Source organism: Buteo buteo, chromosome 6 (assembly GCF_964188355.1).
Source record: "Buteo buteo chromosome 6, bButBut1.hap1.1, whole genome shotgun sequence".
NCBI lineage: Eukaryota > Metazoa > Chordata > Aves > Accipitriformes > Accipitridae > Buteo > Buteo buteo.
The window spans coordinates 6679474-6693654 of NC_134176.1; the positions used below are offsets into that span (position 1 = coordinate 6679474).

A 14181-nucleotide genomic window follows, 5' to 3' on the forward strand; every position below is an offset into this window, starting at 1 on the left:
AATTCCCAGAGGCAGCACTTCAGTATTTCTGGATGCAAAAAAATAAAAAGTTGTTGGTCGGCTTGAGCAGCAGTTGGAAGACGTTTTAGTCTTGGAAGGCAAAAGGGAAATTAAGTCTCAGCAGGGAAATATAAGGTATTAGTCCAAAGGTGCCACCTGGGGATTTATGTGCCTGGGATTAAGATCAGCAAGTGGCCATGTGTGTGTTGGGGTCCGCCTGTTTGCACCCCGGTCTGTCTGTGTTGGTGCTCTGCCTGAGCTGCTGGGTGGGTCTCTGGTTGCTTTATCTCCTGAGATTTGTCTTGTGTGACAGCATCTCCGATTCTTCTGTGTTTGGCCCCACGAGAGTCCTTGAAAGGCCGAAAAGTCACAACAACAGGTAAAAAGCACTGCTGCATCTTGCCCGTGGTGCCAGCCTCAGAGCTAAGAGTTGCTTTATCTTTTCAGCTTTCTCTATTGCAGGCTTCAAAATAGCCAAGAAAGCAGTTCATCAGGAGAGCTTTAACGAAATATAGCTTCAGGGTCTCCAGTATCGGCAACTTCTGAGTTAAATACCTGGTGACAGTCATGCACTGGGTCATGTTGCTATTTGCTGTAGGCTGGCAAACCGCTATTCACCATTTGCTTGTCTGCAGTATCTGACCAGCTTATCCTTGAGTAGCTGGATTTAACCCCCTTATCCGCCTGTGTGTTGGGAGCCTGGCGTGCCGTACCGTGCCAGCCCACCACGCTCTCCCGCTCCTCCACCCCAGCATGCCGGGAGGAGCCCGGATGGCTGCAGCCACGGCTGGAGCTGGGGGCTTCGGGGAGAAATGAGTGTTTGCCCTCCATGGGATGATTGATTGCTTCTGTTATTTAAAAAAAAAAAAACACACCTCCTGGAGAGAGAGGTAATTAAGCTGACTGAAGTGTTTAAGTGAATGAGTTTCCCTTTAATTAAAAACAAAAAAAATTATATATATGTATCATAATGGTACCTAAAAGAATGAGCCACTCACCTGCTTCATCCCTGATTTGGCTTACAGATGGAGAGGGGAGGCAAATTTTAGACAAAAGGTGGGAGGAATCAGCTTTGCCCTTGAAAGATCAACTCCTTGGCTTCTGTGGCAATGCCTGACTCTGTTCGCTGTGAAAAGCAGAGAACCGCTTTCCAAGGGCAGGGCAGTTTGTGCTTTCCTGGTGTCTCAGGAGCAGAGCAGCACGTGTACAGTCGGAAGAAAGTCCCCTGGCGAGGGTGAAAACTGTTCTGTGTTGCTTTGGGTGTCGCACGGGCAGCAGCTGAAGGGAAGCCCCGGGTGCTCAGGGATGCTCACGGGCTCACCTGCCTCGTCTGGGTACCTGCCGTGCCACGGCGAGAGCACAGAGCTCATTTTAGGACTGCAGCGGAGAGCGATAGTCCCCAAACGCTGCCGTGCCTGGCCTCAAGGATATTCACGATGAGGGCGATTTCTGAGACAGCGCAACCAGAAAGTGCTTGGAGCCGGCAGCCAGGGCTGTAAGGACCTGCCCAAAGCACACGTGCCGGCTCGCTCTCCCTCTCGCCTGGGCTGGGAAGGGCTGACAGGGCTTGCAGCCTTCCCAGCTCCGAGCTCTGGGCTCCGCAGCGTTATTTATTGCGCTCCCAAGAGCTGTGAGCAGTGGCTGGCACCCTCTGTTTCGATCACCCATGCTCCCCCGGTGCCGTGCAGGGCTCATCTGCTATGAGGGAACGTTTGCAAACGCTACAGTGATATGAGTCCGTTTATTTTTTTTTTTAATCCTCACCACGCCAAGGAGCCATTTTCTCCCCACCGCTCCCAAATAGCATGGTGGAGGCAGAGGGTCCGTCCAGGGCAGGGGTTCCTGGTCCACGAGGTATAAGGATGCTGCGGAGCCAGAAGGATGCTGCGGAGCCAGGAGCCGTGCCCTGGGGCTGAGCAGAGGTGAGGAACAGTGTCACACCAGGGATGCAAAGCCATTAGCGTTTTATTCTGCAAAGCCAATGCACGCGGGAATGGCAACCCCTCGATGGCCGAGTTAAGTGAATAGATGTGACGAGACACGTTTGTTTATCAAAATACTAATCGTTCCCTCCGGGGTTGGGGTGTGTTTTGGGGAACGGGTGAGGCAGCGTGGCAGGGCGTGGGTGACTGCAAGCGATGGGGACCACAAACACAGCTGTGTGTGCCTGCGCGCCCTGATAACGTGAACTCATTGCTGCTGGGAGTCCCTGCCTCAGGTTGCTGCCAGAGATGCGGTACCCTTTATTAATCCACAGAGATAATTGTACTTTTAATGTAACCAGCGGGGGAGTTCACATGAGGCGGAGGCATTCCTAGAAGACCTCCGTAGGTACCACCTTGGAGGCATCTAACAACATGACTCAGCATCTTCACTGATGGTTTTTTAAAGTAGGTCTCAAATTGGCATCAATTTTAAAGACTAGGAGGTGATCTGAAGATGGGGATGCTGGGATGTGATCCCAGGAGGTAATTTGGAGCTGCAGAAAGCGGTTTGAGCCATGGTCAGCTCTTGCCCGCTCCTGCGAAAAGCACTTTGGGAGCAGGACCGCTGCTGAGCCTGCGGTGGAAGAGCAGCGCCTGACCCTGCCCTCGGTGTTGACGGGGCCGGTTTGACTGATGAGGGTGCGGGGAAGTGCCGCACGTGCATATAAAGCTGGGGAGATGCTTCGTGCTGGGCTATTTGAGCACTCCTCTCGCCTTTTCATCAAGAAGCTACAAAATGCAAGTGTATATCGCTTTATGGGGGGCAGGGGGGGGCATCCAGCGGCTCTTCAGTCCAGCAAACAGCCCATGTCTGGAAGCCAAAGCCAGATGCTTGCTATCAAGGCACAGGTACATCTGGATATTTATTTATTTTTGAGCTGCATTTAACCAGTGGAACAAACATTTGCAGAAGATGGCCTTAGCCTTGTCTTAGTGTCCTGGATCCAGACCGCAGGTGGCCTTGGGAGGGAGTTTGAGTGTGATGAAAGCACGTTAAGCTATCGGTATCAAGAGAAGCAGATAAGAATGACGAGCGGCGACGCTTGGGAGTCCCATACTCCAGGAGAAATCACTCTTTCAGAGCAGACGCTTCTAACGTGGCTTCGCAGGGATGGAAGAGGTCAGCACGGATCGGTGCCATGTCTCACCAGGCAGGTGGTCCCACCTCCCTGCCCCGTGGCGAGCAGACCCCAAAGGGGTGGCTGGGGCAGCACATGGGATGCTGTTGGTGGCAGCAGCCTCCGTGTCCCACCCTGCCCGGTAGCTGCAGCCCTACACAAGCCAACAAGGAGGTGCGGATGGAGCTTCTGTGGATGGGAAGCTGACGCCAAGCAGCATTTTTACCTACTCGCTTGCAAGAATCGTCCATCGGTTCTGCCGGCTGTAGCGCAGAGAGGTGGGGACGGGGTGAGACACGGCACAGATCCATGCTGGCCTCTGTATCGTCCTCTGCCAGCCCTGCGAAGCCCTGCTAGAAGTGTCTGTTCTGAAACAGGGGGTTTCTTCTGGAGTATGGGACTGAAATGATAGCGCTGCAGCCTCTCACTGCTGAGGATAGCCCTTGTTTTGTCTTGTCCCATTGATCTGAATGAAGTAATTTATAAGGACGTTTTCCGTAAATCAATAAATCCATGCTCGCTGCTGTGCCTGGGAGGTTTAATTTGCTCTAGATACTGCACTGAGTATCTCTGTCCTGAATTGCACTGCAAAGTCCTGCTCTTTGGGAGAGGATGGGGATACGGCTCGATCCTCCGGGAACATGCTGCAGGCGGCTGATGGTGCCTGGTCCCTCTTAATTATGCACCTCCCAATGTGGGCTAATGAGGTCAGGGAGTGTGTAAGTTCAGTAGTTTCTCTAGATAGCGTGTGGAGCTTGAGGACTCTGTCTGTTGTGCCAAGCAATTCCTGATGTTACAGGTCTTGGGAAAACTGAAGCCAAAAATAAAGGAGGGGAGGGAGCGTTGGCCTTTGGAAGGAGAACATGGTGCAGAAATCTCAGTTACATGTAGGTTTCCCTTTTGTATCTCTGCGTGATGTTTCCTGTCGAGAGGAAGTGAAAAATTCCTGCTGCACCGTGACACCTCCTCTTCCAAAAAGTGCTTTTGTGAGCCTTTTGAAAGCGATGCACATGTGTTTACAAAGCCTGGTGCAGGATCTGCCTGAAAAAAGAGGGTTCAGAAATGCAGCTCTGCTACATACAGAGAAATCAAAGATAAACCCAAGGCCTTCAACCCTGTGCTTGTTTCCCTTGCTTTGTCCGAGCACCGTGGTCTGGCAAGGCTGGAGCCGTGGTCGCAGATGGGTTCATCCTATTGCCAAGACCCGGGAGGGGACCTTTCCTTTCTGCTGTGCACCGTGGGTTTGGGATAGTTCCTGACTCGTTCTTGTGGCACAAGGGGTGTTTTGGGGACCTCTGAGCTGATGGGCCATGGACTCGGGTCAGCTGTCGCCGTGAGCACCCCGAGCCCGGCTCTCCATCCCACTCCTCCTGCTGAGCTGAGCCCCCAAGGACCCCTCCACTTCTCCTCCAGGGTGGCTCTGAGACCGTTCTGCATCTTTTGGAGGTCAGAGCTCATGCTGGGGAATCCAGAAACGTTCCCAGAGCCAAACCACGCCACGGCGAGCGGGTGTGTGCCTGGTCTCTGCTTCTCATTTCCTTCGTCACTGCAGAGAGCAGTTGAGCTGCACATGGGGTTTCAGCGGGGTGTCCCCTCTTTTGTTCCTATATATTAGAAAAGTCTGTGCATGTGTTTATATTTAAAAAAAAAAAAAGTGTATATTTTAACATAGCTGTTTGTGAGCTATGCCACTCGGGACTGGTCTGGTTGGGCGAAGGAGGGATGTTGCTCGGAGCTGCCTACCTGTTGCACTGGCAGCCGTGTGATGGTCCTGCTGGTCTGGCCGTGCTTGCACTTGGAAATAACAAGTGGTGGCAGGGAACTATCCCAAACCTGCTCAAACCCAGCTAGAAAGGGTCCCTCTGATGTGAACAGGCTTTGGAGTAAGTCTCACAGCACCAGTGGAGAGGTCCTATTGCTGTTATTTATATCACAGCCTGGCCCAAGCCTTTCCACGTGTGCCCGTCTTGCGTTTTCTGTCCCCGTTTTCCCGCACGCTTGCTGCCGTGTTGGGATAAAACCAATGCAGCTTCTGGTGGCAGGGCTAGATGTGGGCTTGCTGCTTGCCACGCTGCTGCCCATCCTCTGGGACGGCGAACACAAGGTCAAAGCATCGTCGTGCCAACGGCACACTGGAGCAGCCGTATAAAGTTGTCATTTTAAATAATTGCCAGAATGGTTTCTCCTCCCTTTCCTCCCCCCGCCCCATGTTCTTCCCCGGCACCGTGTCCTTCCCCACCCACAGCCCGGGGGCTGCCTGGATCTGTTCAGGATTTATGTTAAAAGGGAAATGTTACGTACGTAATTAAAATGTTGTATTGCTGGGTAGAAATGGGATTTGGTGCTTACTGCTGTGACTCTTTCTCATGCGTGAGGGTGAACTGATTGATTACTGAGGTTTGAGATTAAATATTCCCCTGAGCTTTGCGGGCATTTAATGTGGTGGGGGGAGGGCAGAGAGAAGGGGAGGAGGAAAATGATGGTTTTCCTCCAAAGCAAGGAGAGTAGGGGAGAGTCTACTGAGCGCATCCCCTTGTCTTGCTCTGCACGCCTTCTGCTGTAACAGAGGCTCCTGGCGCTGGTGTTGTGGCTCACAATAAAGCAGGTGCCTTACTCTGCATCCATGACGGGGGGTAAGCTGCTGGTGGGCTTTGCCGGCTGCTCTCACCGCTAGGTTGAGCATTCCATCCCAATCTCATCCCATCCCCATGGCTCAGCTGCATCCCCACCTCCCGGTCCCAGCTCAGATCCCTCCAAGCCCGGCAGCGGGGTAGACCTGCCGTCCCCTCCTTTCTCCCTAGGAGCACGCCTTATTTATTTATTTTCCTTAATTTCTTTTAATCCAAAACCCCCTCTCTTTTTGGTTTCGATGGGAGGGGAGGAAAAACCCCGACGCGCCGCTCCTGAAGCGCGCGGTGGGAGCCTTGCCGTGCCGGCGCAGGTTGGAGACACCCGCCTTCGCCTGTTTTCCTTGAAGTCTAATTTTAGCTGAAGGCGACGGGATCCCTCCAGGGTACGGCGGAGGTTTCCTATCAGCCTAGACCTTAAGAAACACGCACGCAAACAAAAACAACACAGAAGCACTTAGGTTTATTTGGGTGAATTCTTTTAAAAAAGGGTGTGACTTATTTAGCGAGCAGCCCCGGCGCACACTGGCTTTGTTCTGCTGCAGTCAAGTATTTCAGGTCTTCCAAGATTTAATCAGAATAATTAGTTACTGTCTGTTTATACCTTCTGTTTTTGTTGCAGGGTTTCCAAAGGGCGTATTTATCTTCCAGAGTGCTGCCTAAGTGTCGCTTAATCATTAAGCATTTGATTTCCTCCAAGTTATCTGTCATGCTGCTTATGTAAGTAAATAAAGAAAAAAGAAGGGAGGGTGGGGATGGTGTTGGTAGATTCTGCTTGGGGGGGGGTTGTAAGGATTTTTTCTGATTGTCACGGGTTTAATTGCGAGTTGCCTTCGGTTCCCAGCCCATCATGCAGTGATCAGAGGACTGCATGTTTGGATTGGCGCTTAATGACCCAGCCAGTTTAATGAGGTTGCTTTCAGCCAAGCCTTCATGTATACCCCACTAAACTGGCAAGAGCTGTGTTGCTCCCTGTCATTTCAGGAGGGGGAATTAAAAAATGGCTTTACGTAAATAAAGGGCTTTTGCTTTCGCTTGTACAGTTACGCCTTTGACTCCTTAACCTGGTGGTATCCCTTATAAAAATCACAGCTTTGCCTGGAAATAAGTTACCACTGTAAATTCACCAGGATTAGAAATTGGGTGTTTTTCAGCCTGTATTTGCATGTTTGGTTTGGGAAGGGGGACCTTCCCAATTCCCACATTTCCCATCTCTTTAACACGGGAGATGAGAAAGACACAGAAAAACACTGCACAAGACGATGGGATGGCTGGAAAGCCTCACGAGACAAATGTGGCGCTGAACCCGCCCCTGGTTCATGCTCAGTGACTAAATGAATTGCACGATGTTTTCCCTTCAATATTTATCACCAAGAGCAGCGGAGGGCAGCTGCCATGCTGATGGCAGTGTGGGGCCAGATGATTTGCTTTTTTCCCCTTGTTTTCCCATTCTTCCCAAGCTGGGATGGTAGGGGTTGGTAGGGGTTGGGTGCCGGGATGCTGGTTCATCCGCTGCCCGTCGCCACCTCATTTATTGTGCGCAGCGTACAAACTGGGGGAAGGGTTTGAGGCGCACGCTGCTTCTGTGATGGGTTTAGATCCTTTTAAATCCAGAAGCAGCCATGGCCATCAGCTCGTCTGCTCTCTCATTGATGGGGACCATAAATTTTCGAGGTCAGTAACTTCATGTTAGCCCTTCTCGGGGATTACGGATGTGCAGCGCGGCTTTGCTCTCCTTTGCCAGGAGAAGCTCATTAGAGGGAAGGGGCCAGAGCGAGGGCAAGGTGGGACCATCAGAATCTGCGGGGCTTTGGTGGCTTCAGTAGACCCAGCGAAACACACTTGCATGGAGGCGAAGGTTGAAGTCCATCTCCTCTCTGCATTTGTTGGGGAGAGTAAAGACAAACAACTGCGATGGGGCACGTGTTGGATGCTGTGCTGTGGCAGAGCTGAAGCTGGGCAGGTTTCCCATGTCCTGTCCACCTCACCTAGCTCCCGAGCAACATTTTGAGGAGATGCTGGCAAATCCTCTGTCCCCTCTGGGACTGATGTGGCGGCTGTCACAGCCAGCACCGGGTTGCCAGTGGCCCTCGCTCTTTCTGCTCCAGTGTGCTTGCGGGTGGGAAAAGTCCAATTTGATGGAAATACTCTTCAGGAAGACTGTTGACCTGATTTTTTCCTTGACCCAGCTGGGAAAGCTGGTGGAGGTTCAGACGATACTTCCCAAAGTGCTGGGGATGTGTGATGTGCAGCGTGGCCATTGCTCCTGCCTGGCGTGGCCCCTCCAGCCACAGCGAGGGATGCCAGAGGGGGTGGCAGGTCTCTAATCCCTGTTCTACTGGTATGCGCCCGCCTGCTTCACTCAGCTTTTTGCAGATCTGCTTGGTTTGGGCAGAGGGAGAGATGGGGAGGAGGAGCAATGCTGCTAGGAGTTGAGGGGGGTGAAAGCACAGAGGGGAAGGGAGGTGGGCAGCATCGTGGAGGCGGATGCTGGGAGGGAAAGGAGACGATGTGGCTTGTTTGCCTGGTGCTTTAGAAGCTGCTTAGTTAAACGAAGCATTCACTAGGGAGCTATGTTTGGCTTTTAAATAGCTTTGGAGCATGTGAAGCTCTGTGTTGCTCTCTTCTCCTTTCTGTGGCAAGAGTCACCTCCTGTCCCCATCTCTCTTTGAAGAACATCTGCCTGTTAGAAGTTCACCTTGGGACACCAGAGGTGCAGCTTGGTGGCCACGTGCTTTCAAAAAGCCTTTCCAGTTCTCCCAAAGCTCCTCATCACTCCAGACCACCTGACCCTTGACTTCTGCTAGTCTGGCCGCTGTGAGCCTTGGCGATTGGGACTGACCATGGGTCCCCTCTCCCGCAGAGGCCACTGCATGCCAGGAGGTTTGATGCTCACCACGCAGCACCGGCTGGTCTGGGATGAGGTGGCTGGTCTTCCATCACCTCTCTTTGAGCATCCCACTTAAGGCGCTTAAGGGCCACTGATGCCCCTTTGGCTTTCCTATGCTTTTGCAGGGCTGTGTGTTTCTCCTTTCCTTTCAGCCACTTGAAAGACTCCTCCAAGAGGGTGGAGAATGATTTTTTTCCTGGAATACCTTATTTCCCTGGTTGTCCCCTGGTGCAGAACTGGACGTTCTTTGCGCGCTTGGGCATCCTGGTAAAGGAAATTTGTAGCACTTAGTTTTATTTAATTCCTGTAGGAAATGGAAGTATTTCAAGCTGCCCTTTTCTTGGACCCCAGAATAACACACCGCTGTGACGGAAGATGCCAAAGGCAGACACAATTGCTAAGGATGGGGATGCAAAGGGTGTTTGCTCTCCAAGAAAATTCATCTCAGTCAGGGGTGGGGAATATTCCCCCATACCATAGTCACCCTGGGGGGATGGGCTGTGCCCTCCCACACAAGCAGACCATGGCCACTGGGTGCCAGTGAGGTGCCCCTAGGCATGGGGCCGCTTCCCTGCTCTCGCCCTCCACCATGTGCCCACCAGCCACTTCCAGACGTGGTGGGGGAAGGTTTGGGAGGAGCACACCCCGTTTTCCTCGTAAAACTCCAAACAAGAGGCTTGGCCTGGTTTAGATTTTTAAAATAACTTGCACATTTGGAAGCTAAAGTTTCAGAAGGGCTCCGAATGGGATAATGGCTTTGATCGTGGCAGTCCGAGATCAAGGGAGGGCTTTTTGGGTTTGCTAGATCAGCTGGAAAATATATTGTAGTGTCTAGACTTTATCATCCTCAAGCAAGCCTTTTTTTTCAACTCTACAAAAGGTCTAATCAAAAGCCCACGTACAGTTGATAGGAGGGTTCCTTCAGAAAGGAGCCTGCTCTGGATTTTGATTGTGTCCAGAAGCAAGCTGAAAGAAGTGGAGATCAGCTTTGGTCTTTGAAGGACCTCTGAGACTCCGCTTCACAGGCACTGCCGTTTCTGATGAGGCCATTGGCGTAGGTCGAAGCTGTTGTGTCAGCAGCAGGGTGAGGAGGCTGGGGACAGGGACCTGCCATGTGCCAGCCCCCTGGTCCCCAGAGCAGTTGGTTCTTGCAGCTGAGCACTGGTGAGACCTCGCTGCTCGCCCTTTGGCTGTAGTGGTTGGGGTCAGCTGCTCAGACCGGCATCTCCCACAACCGTCTCTGTTTTGGCTGTGTAATAACCATAACTGTCCACATTTGTTGATGTTTGGACAGAACTTCAGCATTTCTTGCTTAAGCATAGAAAACATACGTTTTTTTCTCTTTACTTTCCATACGTGGGTTTTTAAAATTTTATTATTTCCATAATTCCAAAGGATTAGAGGCAGAGGAATGATTTCCTAAGATGCTTGGAATAAACTCAAAAGCCTGCTGTGAAGGTGAGGACATCTGGCCACATGCATTCACTGACTCTCTCTTCCTGAAAGCCCACATAGAAGTCGAGCTCCATCATGTTGGAAGAGGCCCTGTTGAGAAACCAGAGGCAGTTTTTCTTTGAAGCGCTATGTTTTCTGCACAAGGGCCTTGGGTGTGTTTTGGCAGATATATCATTGGAAAAGTCATCACCAACCATCTCCTCGGCACACGCTGCAACGCATCGTGATGCCGCACTCAATGCCTGAGGCTTTGGTGGAGTCGCAGCCTAGCTGTGAAAGCTTCAGCTGGAAGCTTTGGAAAACATTTGGAAATGTTTTGGAAAACATTTGGATCGAGGATGTCATAGCTCTGCGTCTGGTTATTTTCCTTTGCTTTGTCCTCAAGAGAGGGAACTGCTATTGGGTTTCTGTTTTTTCTTTCCATCGATTACTTTTAGACATACTTATTTTCAGGGATGAATCAGAGCAAATGCCAGCATGTAAACAGGTTGCGGTGTAAAATGGTATTAAAATTGGGCTGGAAGGGGTCTTGAGAGGTTACCTTGTCCCCAAGGCAGGGTCAGTTGAATCCATGCATTGAACTGGAAAGCAATCGTGTTTGCTGGGACTTGTTTTCTCATAAATTATCTCAGGAGCAGAGGCAAAAATCTATGAAATAATGCTGTCAGTATGTGTGCGCAAGCCTCCCTCAGTTTATTCAAATAATTTGCTGAATAAGTGTTGAAAATTAATGCTGGGTTTGTTCCCAGAGCTATTTGAAGTAATATTCCAGAGTAACCTTTTCTGCCTTGGCATTTGCCAAAATACTGCTGCTTTCATGGATGAGATGCATTTACCCATAGCCTGTACTTGATGTGGAACCATCCCTGTTTTGCCCCATTTCTGAGACAACCAGACCTCAGAAGCCCCACTGGGATGAAGAGCAGTTTTTTCTTTGTTTCTTGTGAATTAGACGCGACTTTTCAGTTCTCCAGGTGGTCCCTGCTTGAGCTGGAGGGGCAGCAACAGAAAGCCCCCAGACCCACCCTGAAAACACAGGGCAATCTGGGATGCTGCAACGCCAGCCCCGTGGAAATCAACGGCAACCTCTCCCCTTGACCTCTGCAGGTTTAGATAAAGCTGTGAGATCCTGAGCAGCGGTGGAAGAGGAGAAGTCTCACTAGAAATCCTCGTCTGCTTTGAGGTCGAGAGCCAAGACATGACTTTCAATTAATTTCTCCTGCGTCTTCCTCTGTCCCAGCTTTGTGTCTTGAGCGATGGATCAAAAAACTATATGCAAGAGCCCTAGCTTAATTCCCTTGCCTTTTAAAGGTGCTGCAGAGCTCCAGTAGGACTTTTTTCCCTGCTTGTAGCTCCCCATTTCAGTGATGAAAGGTTTTGAAAGAGGTTCACCTGTAGCCAGCTGGATGCTGGCTTGCTCTGCAGCCAGCGTTGAGTTGGTATTAACATCCACACAGCCCAGACGGTGACTGGTTTTCCTTCATCTGGTCCTTTCCCCAACCAGTTTATAGTAGGTGATAGCAAAATTCATCCATCTTTGGCCGTGTGGCAGGCTTGGCGAGCCCCCACCAGCCCATCTGTACGTTTAAAGTCAAGATGGCTGGCATTAGCGTTATTGTTTGGCCAAACGTCTGCAGAGATATCACAGCTTAGATTTGTTACAGATGGGTTTCTGGATATAGTCTAAGGCATTCTGCCAGCCAATTTTATATCTGTGTAAAAGTGATTGGCATCCCTATAAATAAAGCTGCTGTGGGGTTATAAATCTAAATATACTTATTCATTAAATTATTTTTACATCTGAAGTGGGTTGCCATCCTGGGTTATCATAAGTGAACCATGCTCTTTGCATGTGTGTTATCCACAGCTCCAAAAATGCAGCTTCTGAGGCTTTAAAATATTTTTCCCCTTGGAAATATGTGTGTGTGAACTATTCGTGAGTCTTTGTGCCATGGTGGGATGAAGGACCTCTTCACTGGGACCTCTTCACTGTCATCACTGGGAATGACCCTGTCCCAGAGACTGTTGTAGACAGAGCTCCAGAAGCAGTAGTGGTATAAATATGGGAATGTGAACTCTTTCTTTTTTGGCTTACAAATGAGTATGACTTTCCTGGGGTATTTAGTCCCTGTGGCCAGGCAAATACTATTTGCGTGGCTCCTTCTGTGCTGGGAAGGACTCCCCCACTAGCATCTCCATCCATGTCCTCAGGCAGGGAGTTTCACAAAGGGTTTCTTCCTTCTGCACTGTGGGCTGGGCTGCATAGGAAAGGGGGTCTTTCTACCCTATTTAACCATCCCAGCTGTCATTTCAACTACAGGAGTGAGGAAAAAAGTCCCCCAGACCAGCTCCAGGCACTGCCACGAGCTGGGGAGGTGCAGAGCCAGAGAGAGAGCCCGGCCAGCCGCCCACGCAGCCGGGCAGCGACGCAGGGGCTGGTAAATCTGGCTTGGTCTTTGAACAGGCTTATGGAAACGCTGCAAGCTGCAACCTCCAGTTTCTTTGGGTTTGTTTTCCTTCTCCTTTCAAAGCGTTTGAATGTTCATTCAGTAAATGATGAAGCATAGAGCACATGTGGCTGAGAGGCAGAATATCAGCCGCCTCACTTTCCTCAGTAATAACATGCATCATTGAAAGTTAACCTGTGATTTTAGCTTAGTTTCCTAATGAAAGGAAGCTTTAAAGTTGGTCTGACCATCTACTCCTTATCCCCTGTAACTGACAATTCATCAAGTCCTTTGGCTGGTTTTGTCCTCTGTTCCAGGTTGATTTTCATCTCAAATACGTGGTGCTGTTGCAAGTTTTGTCAAAACAGGCATCAGGTTAGAAGGGTGTTGTGGAGGTTTTTTATTAAGGGAAGGGATGCAATGAAAACTCAGCCTGTACTAGACACCAGGGAATACACATAAATGTTATGAACATCCAAGCCATAAAGAGTGCTTTAGTTGGATTTACCACATTACGAGACACTAGAGAGCCCACACTGCTGGACTCTGCACAGACACGTAGGTGTTGCAGGGGCGATGTTCGCCTACGTGAATTCTCTGATGTCTAATAAATGTAAGTTCATCCTGCAGACTTAATATAAATGTAGCTTATATTGCTTAGGTTCATGGAGGGAAATCTCTTCTTTGTTAGTGTTGGTATTCCTTGGTGCTTACCCCACTGAGTGTAGTTTCTGTAGCGTAGCAGGGTCAACGCAGTCTTGTAGGGTCTTCAGAGGCGGGTAGCAACATTTGCATGTCTTGACCCTTTGCTGGAGCTGGTTGCAGGTCTGCATGCCATTTGGCATTGTGGAGGCAAGGGAGGACAAGCTGCAGGGTTTCAGCATCCTGAAGGTGGAAGCTGGACGATAGTGTTGAAAACCTCACCATCTTCCATCGCAGGAAAGCTTAGCGTGGCAGATGAGCAGCAGATGGAGAGAAGAACCTGTCAAGCCTGAGTGGTGGGTCCTGTGTCCCTGCCCCTGGGTTATTTCTGGTGCACGGTGGCTGAGTTGTAGCTGCATGGTGGAGGTAAGAGGTTGGCATCTGGGTTGTATCCTGGAGGTACCAGGGATGACATATGGCTTGGACAGACCAACTGTATTTGACAAACTTAGATGTGAAATGAATCCCCTTGCCTGGTGCAGGTGAGGGCAGAGATGACCTTGGCCATGGTGTAAGCCCTGCTGTGTGGCTGGTGCCAGCAAACAGGGAGGTGGTGGCCTTCGGGAATGATGTTCCCATGGTCCCTGTGTCCTGCTGCAGCCCCTGATGCAGCAAAGGAACCCTTCCTCCCCAAACCAGAAGACAGCTCCTGGTTGGCACGTGTTACCCAGGCTTTGGAGCATGGGTGCCCAGAGCATCCATTAGGTAGTCTGGAGGTTATGGTGTGACCAGCTGTACTCGGTGCTGCTGGGAGCTAGCTGCTGGTAGATGGGTCCTACGTGGGTGTGTGAGATCCTTGCATCACCTTATGTCTCACGGAGGTGGGGGGGGAGAAGAGACCCTGAAAGACCAGCCACCTACTTCCCTGCAGGGATATGACGGGGTGAGAACAGGACTCAACATTCATTGTGTTCTTGGTGAGCTGCCAAATGCTTGCATATCTGCCTGGCTTTTACT

General features: G+C 50.6%; 1 protein-coding gene across 3 annotated transcripts in view; it reads left to right on the plus strand.

The window, feature by feature from the left end:
* Positions 1–14181, plus strand: part of DAAM1 (dishevelled associated activator of morphogenesis 1) — a 98355-nt gene that overhangs the window by 12927 nt on the left and 71247 nt on the right. For all 3 annotated transcript variants that reach the window (XM_075029592.1, XM_075029594.1, XM_075029593.1), the window contains exon 2: positions 6353–6450. The gene's annotated coding sequence lies outside the window, so the exon portion shown is untranslated. The remainder of the gene's footprint in view (positions 1–6352; positions 6451–14181) is intronic.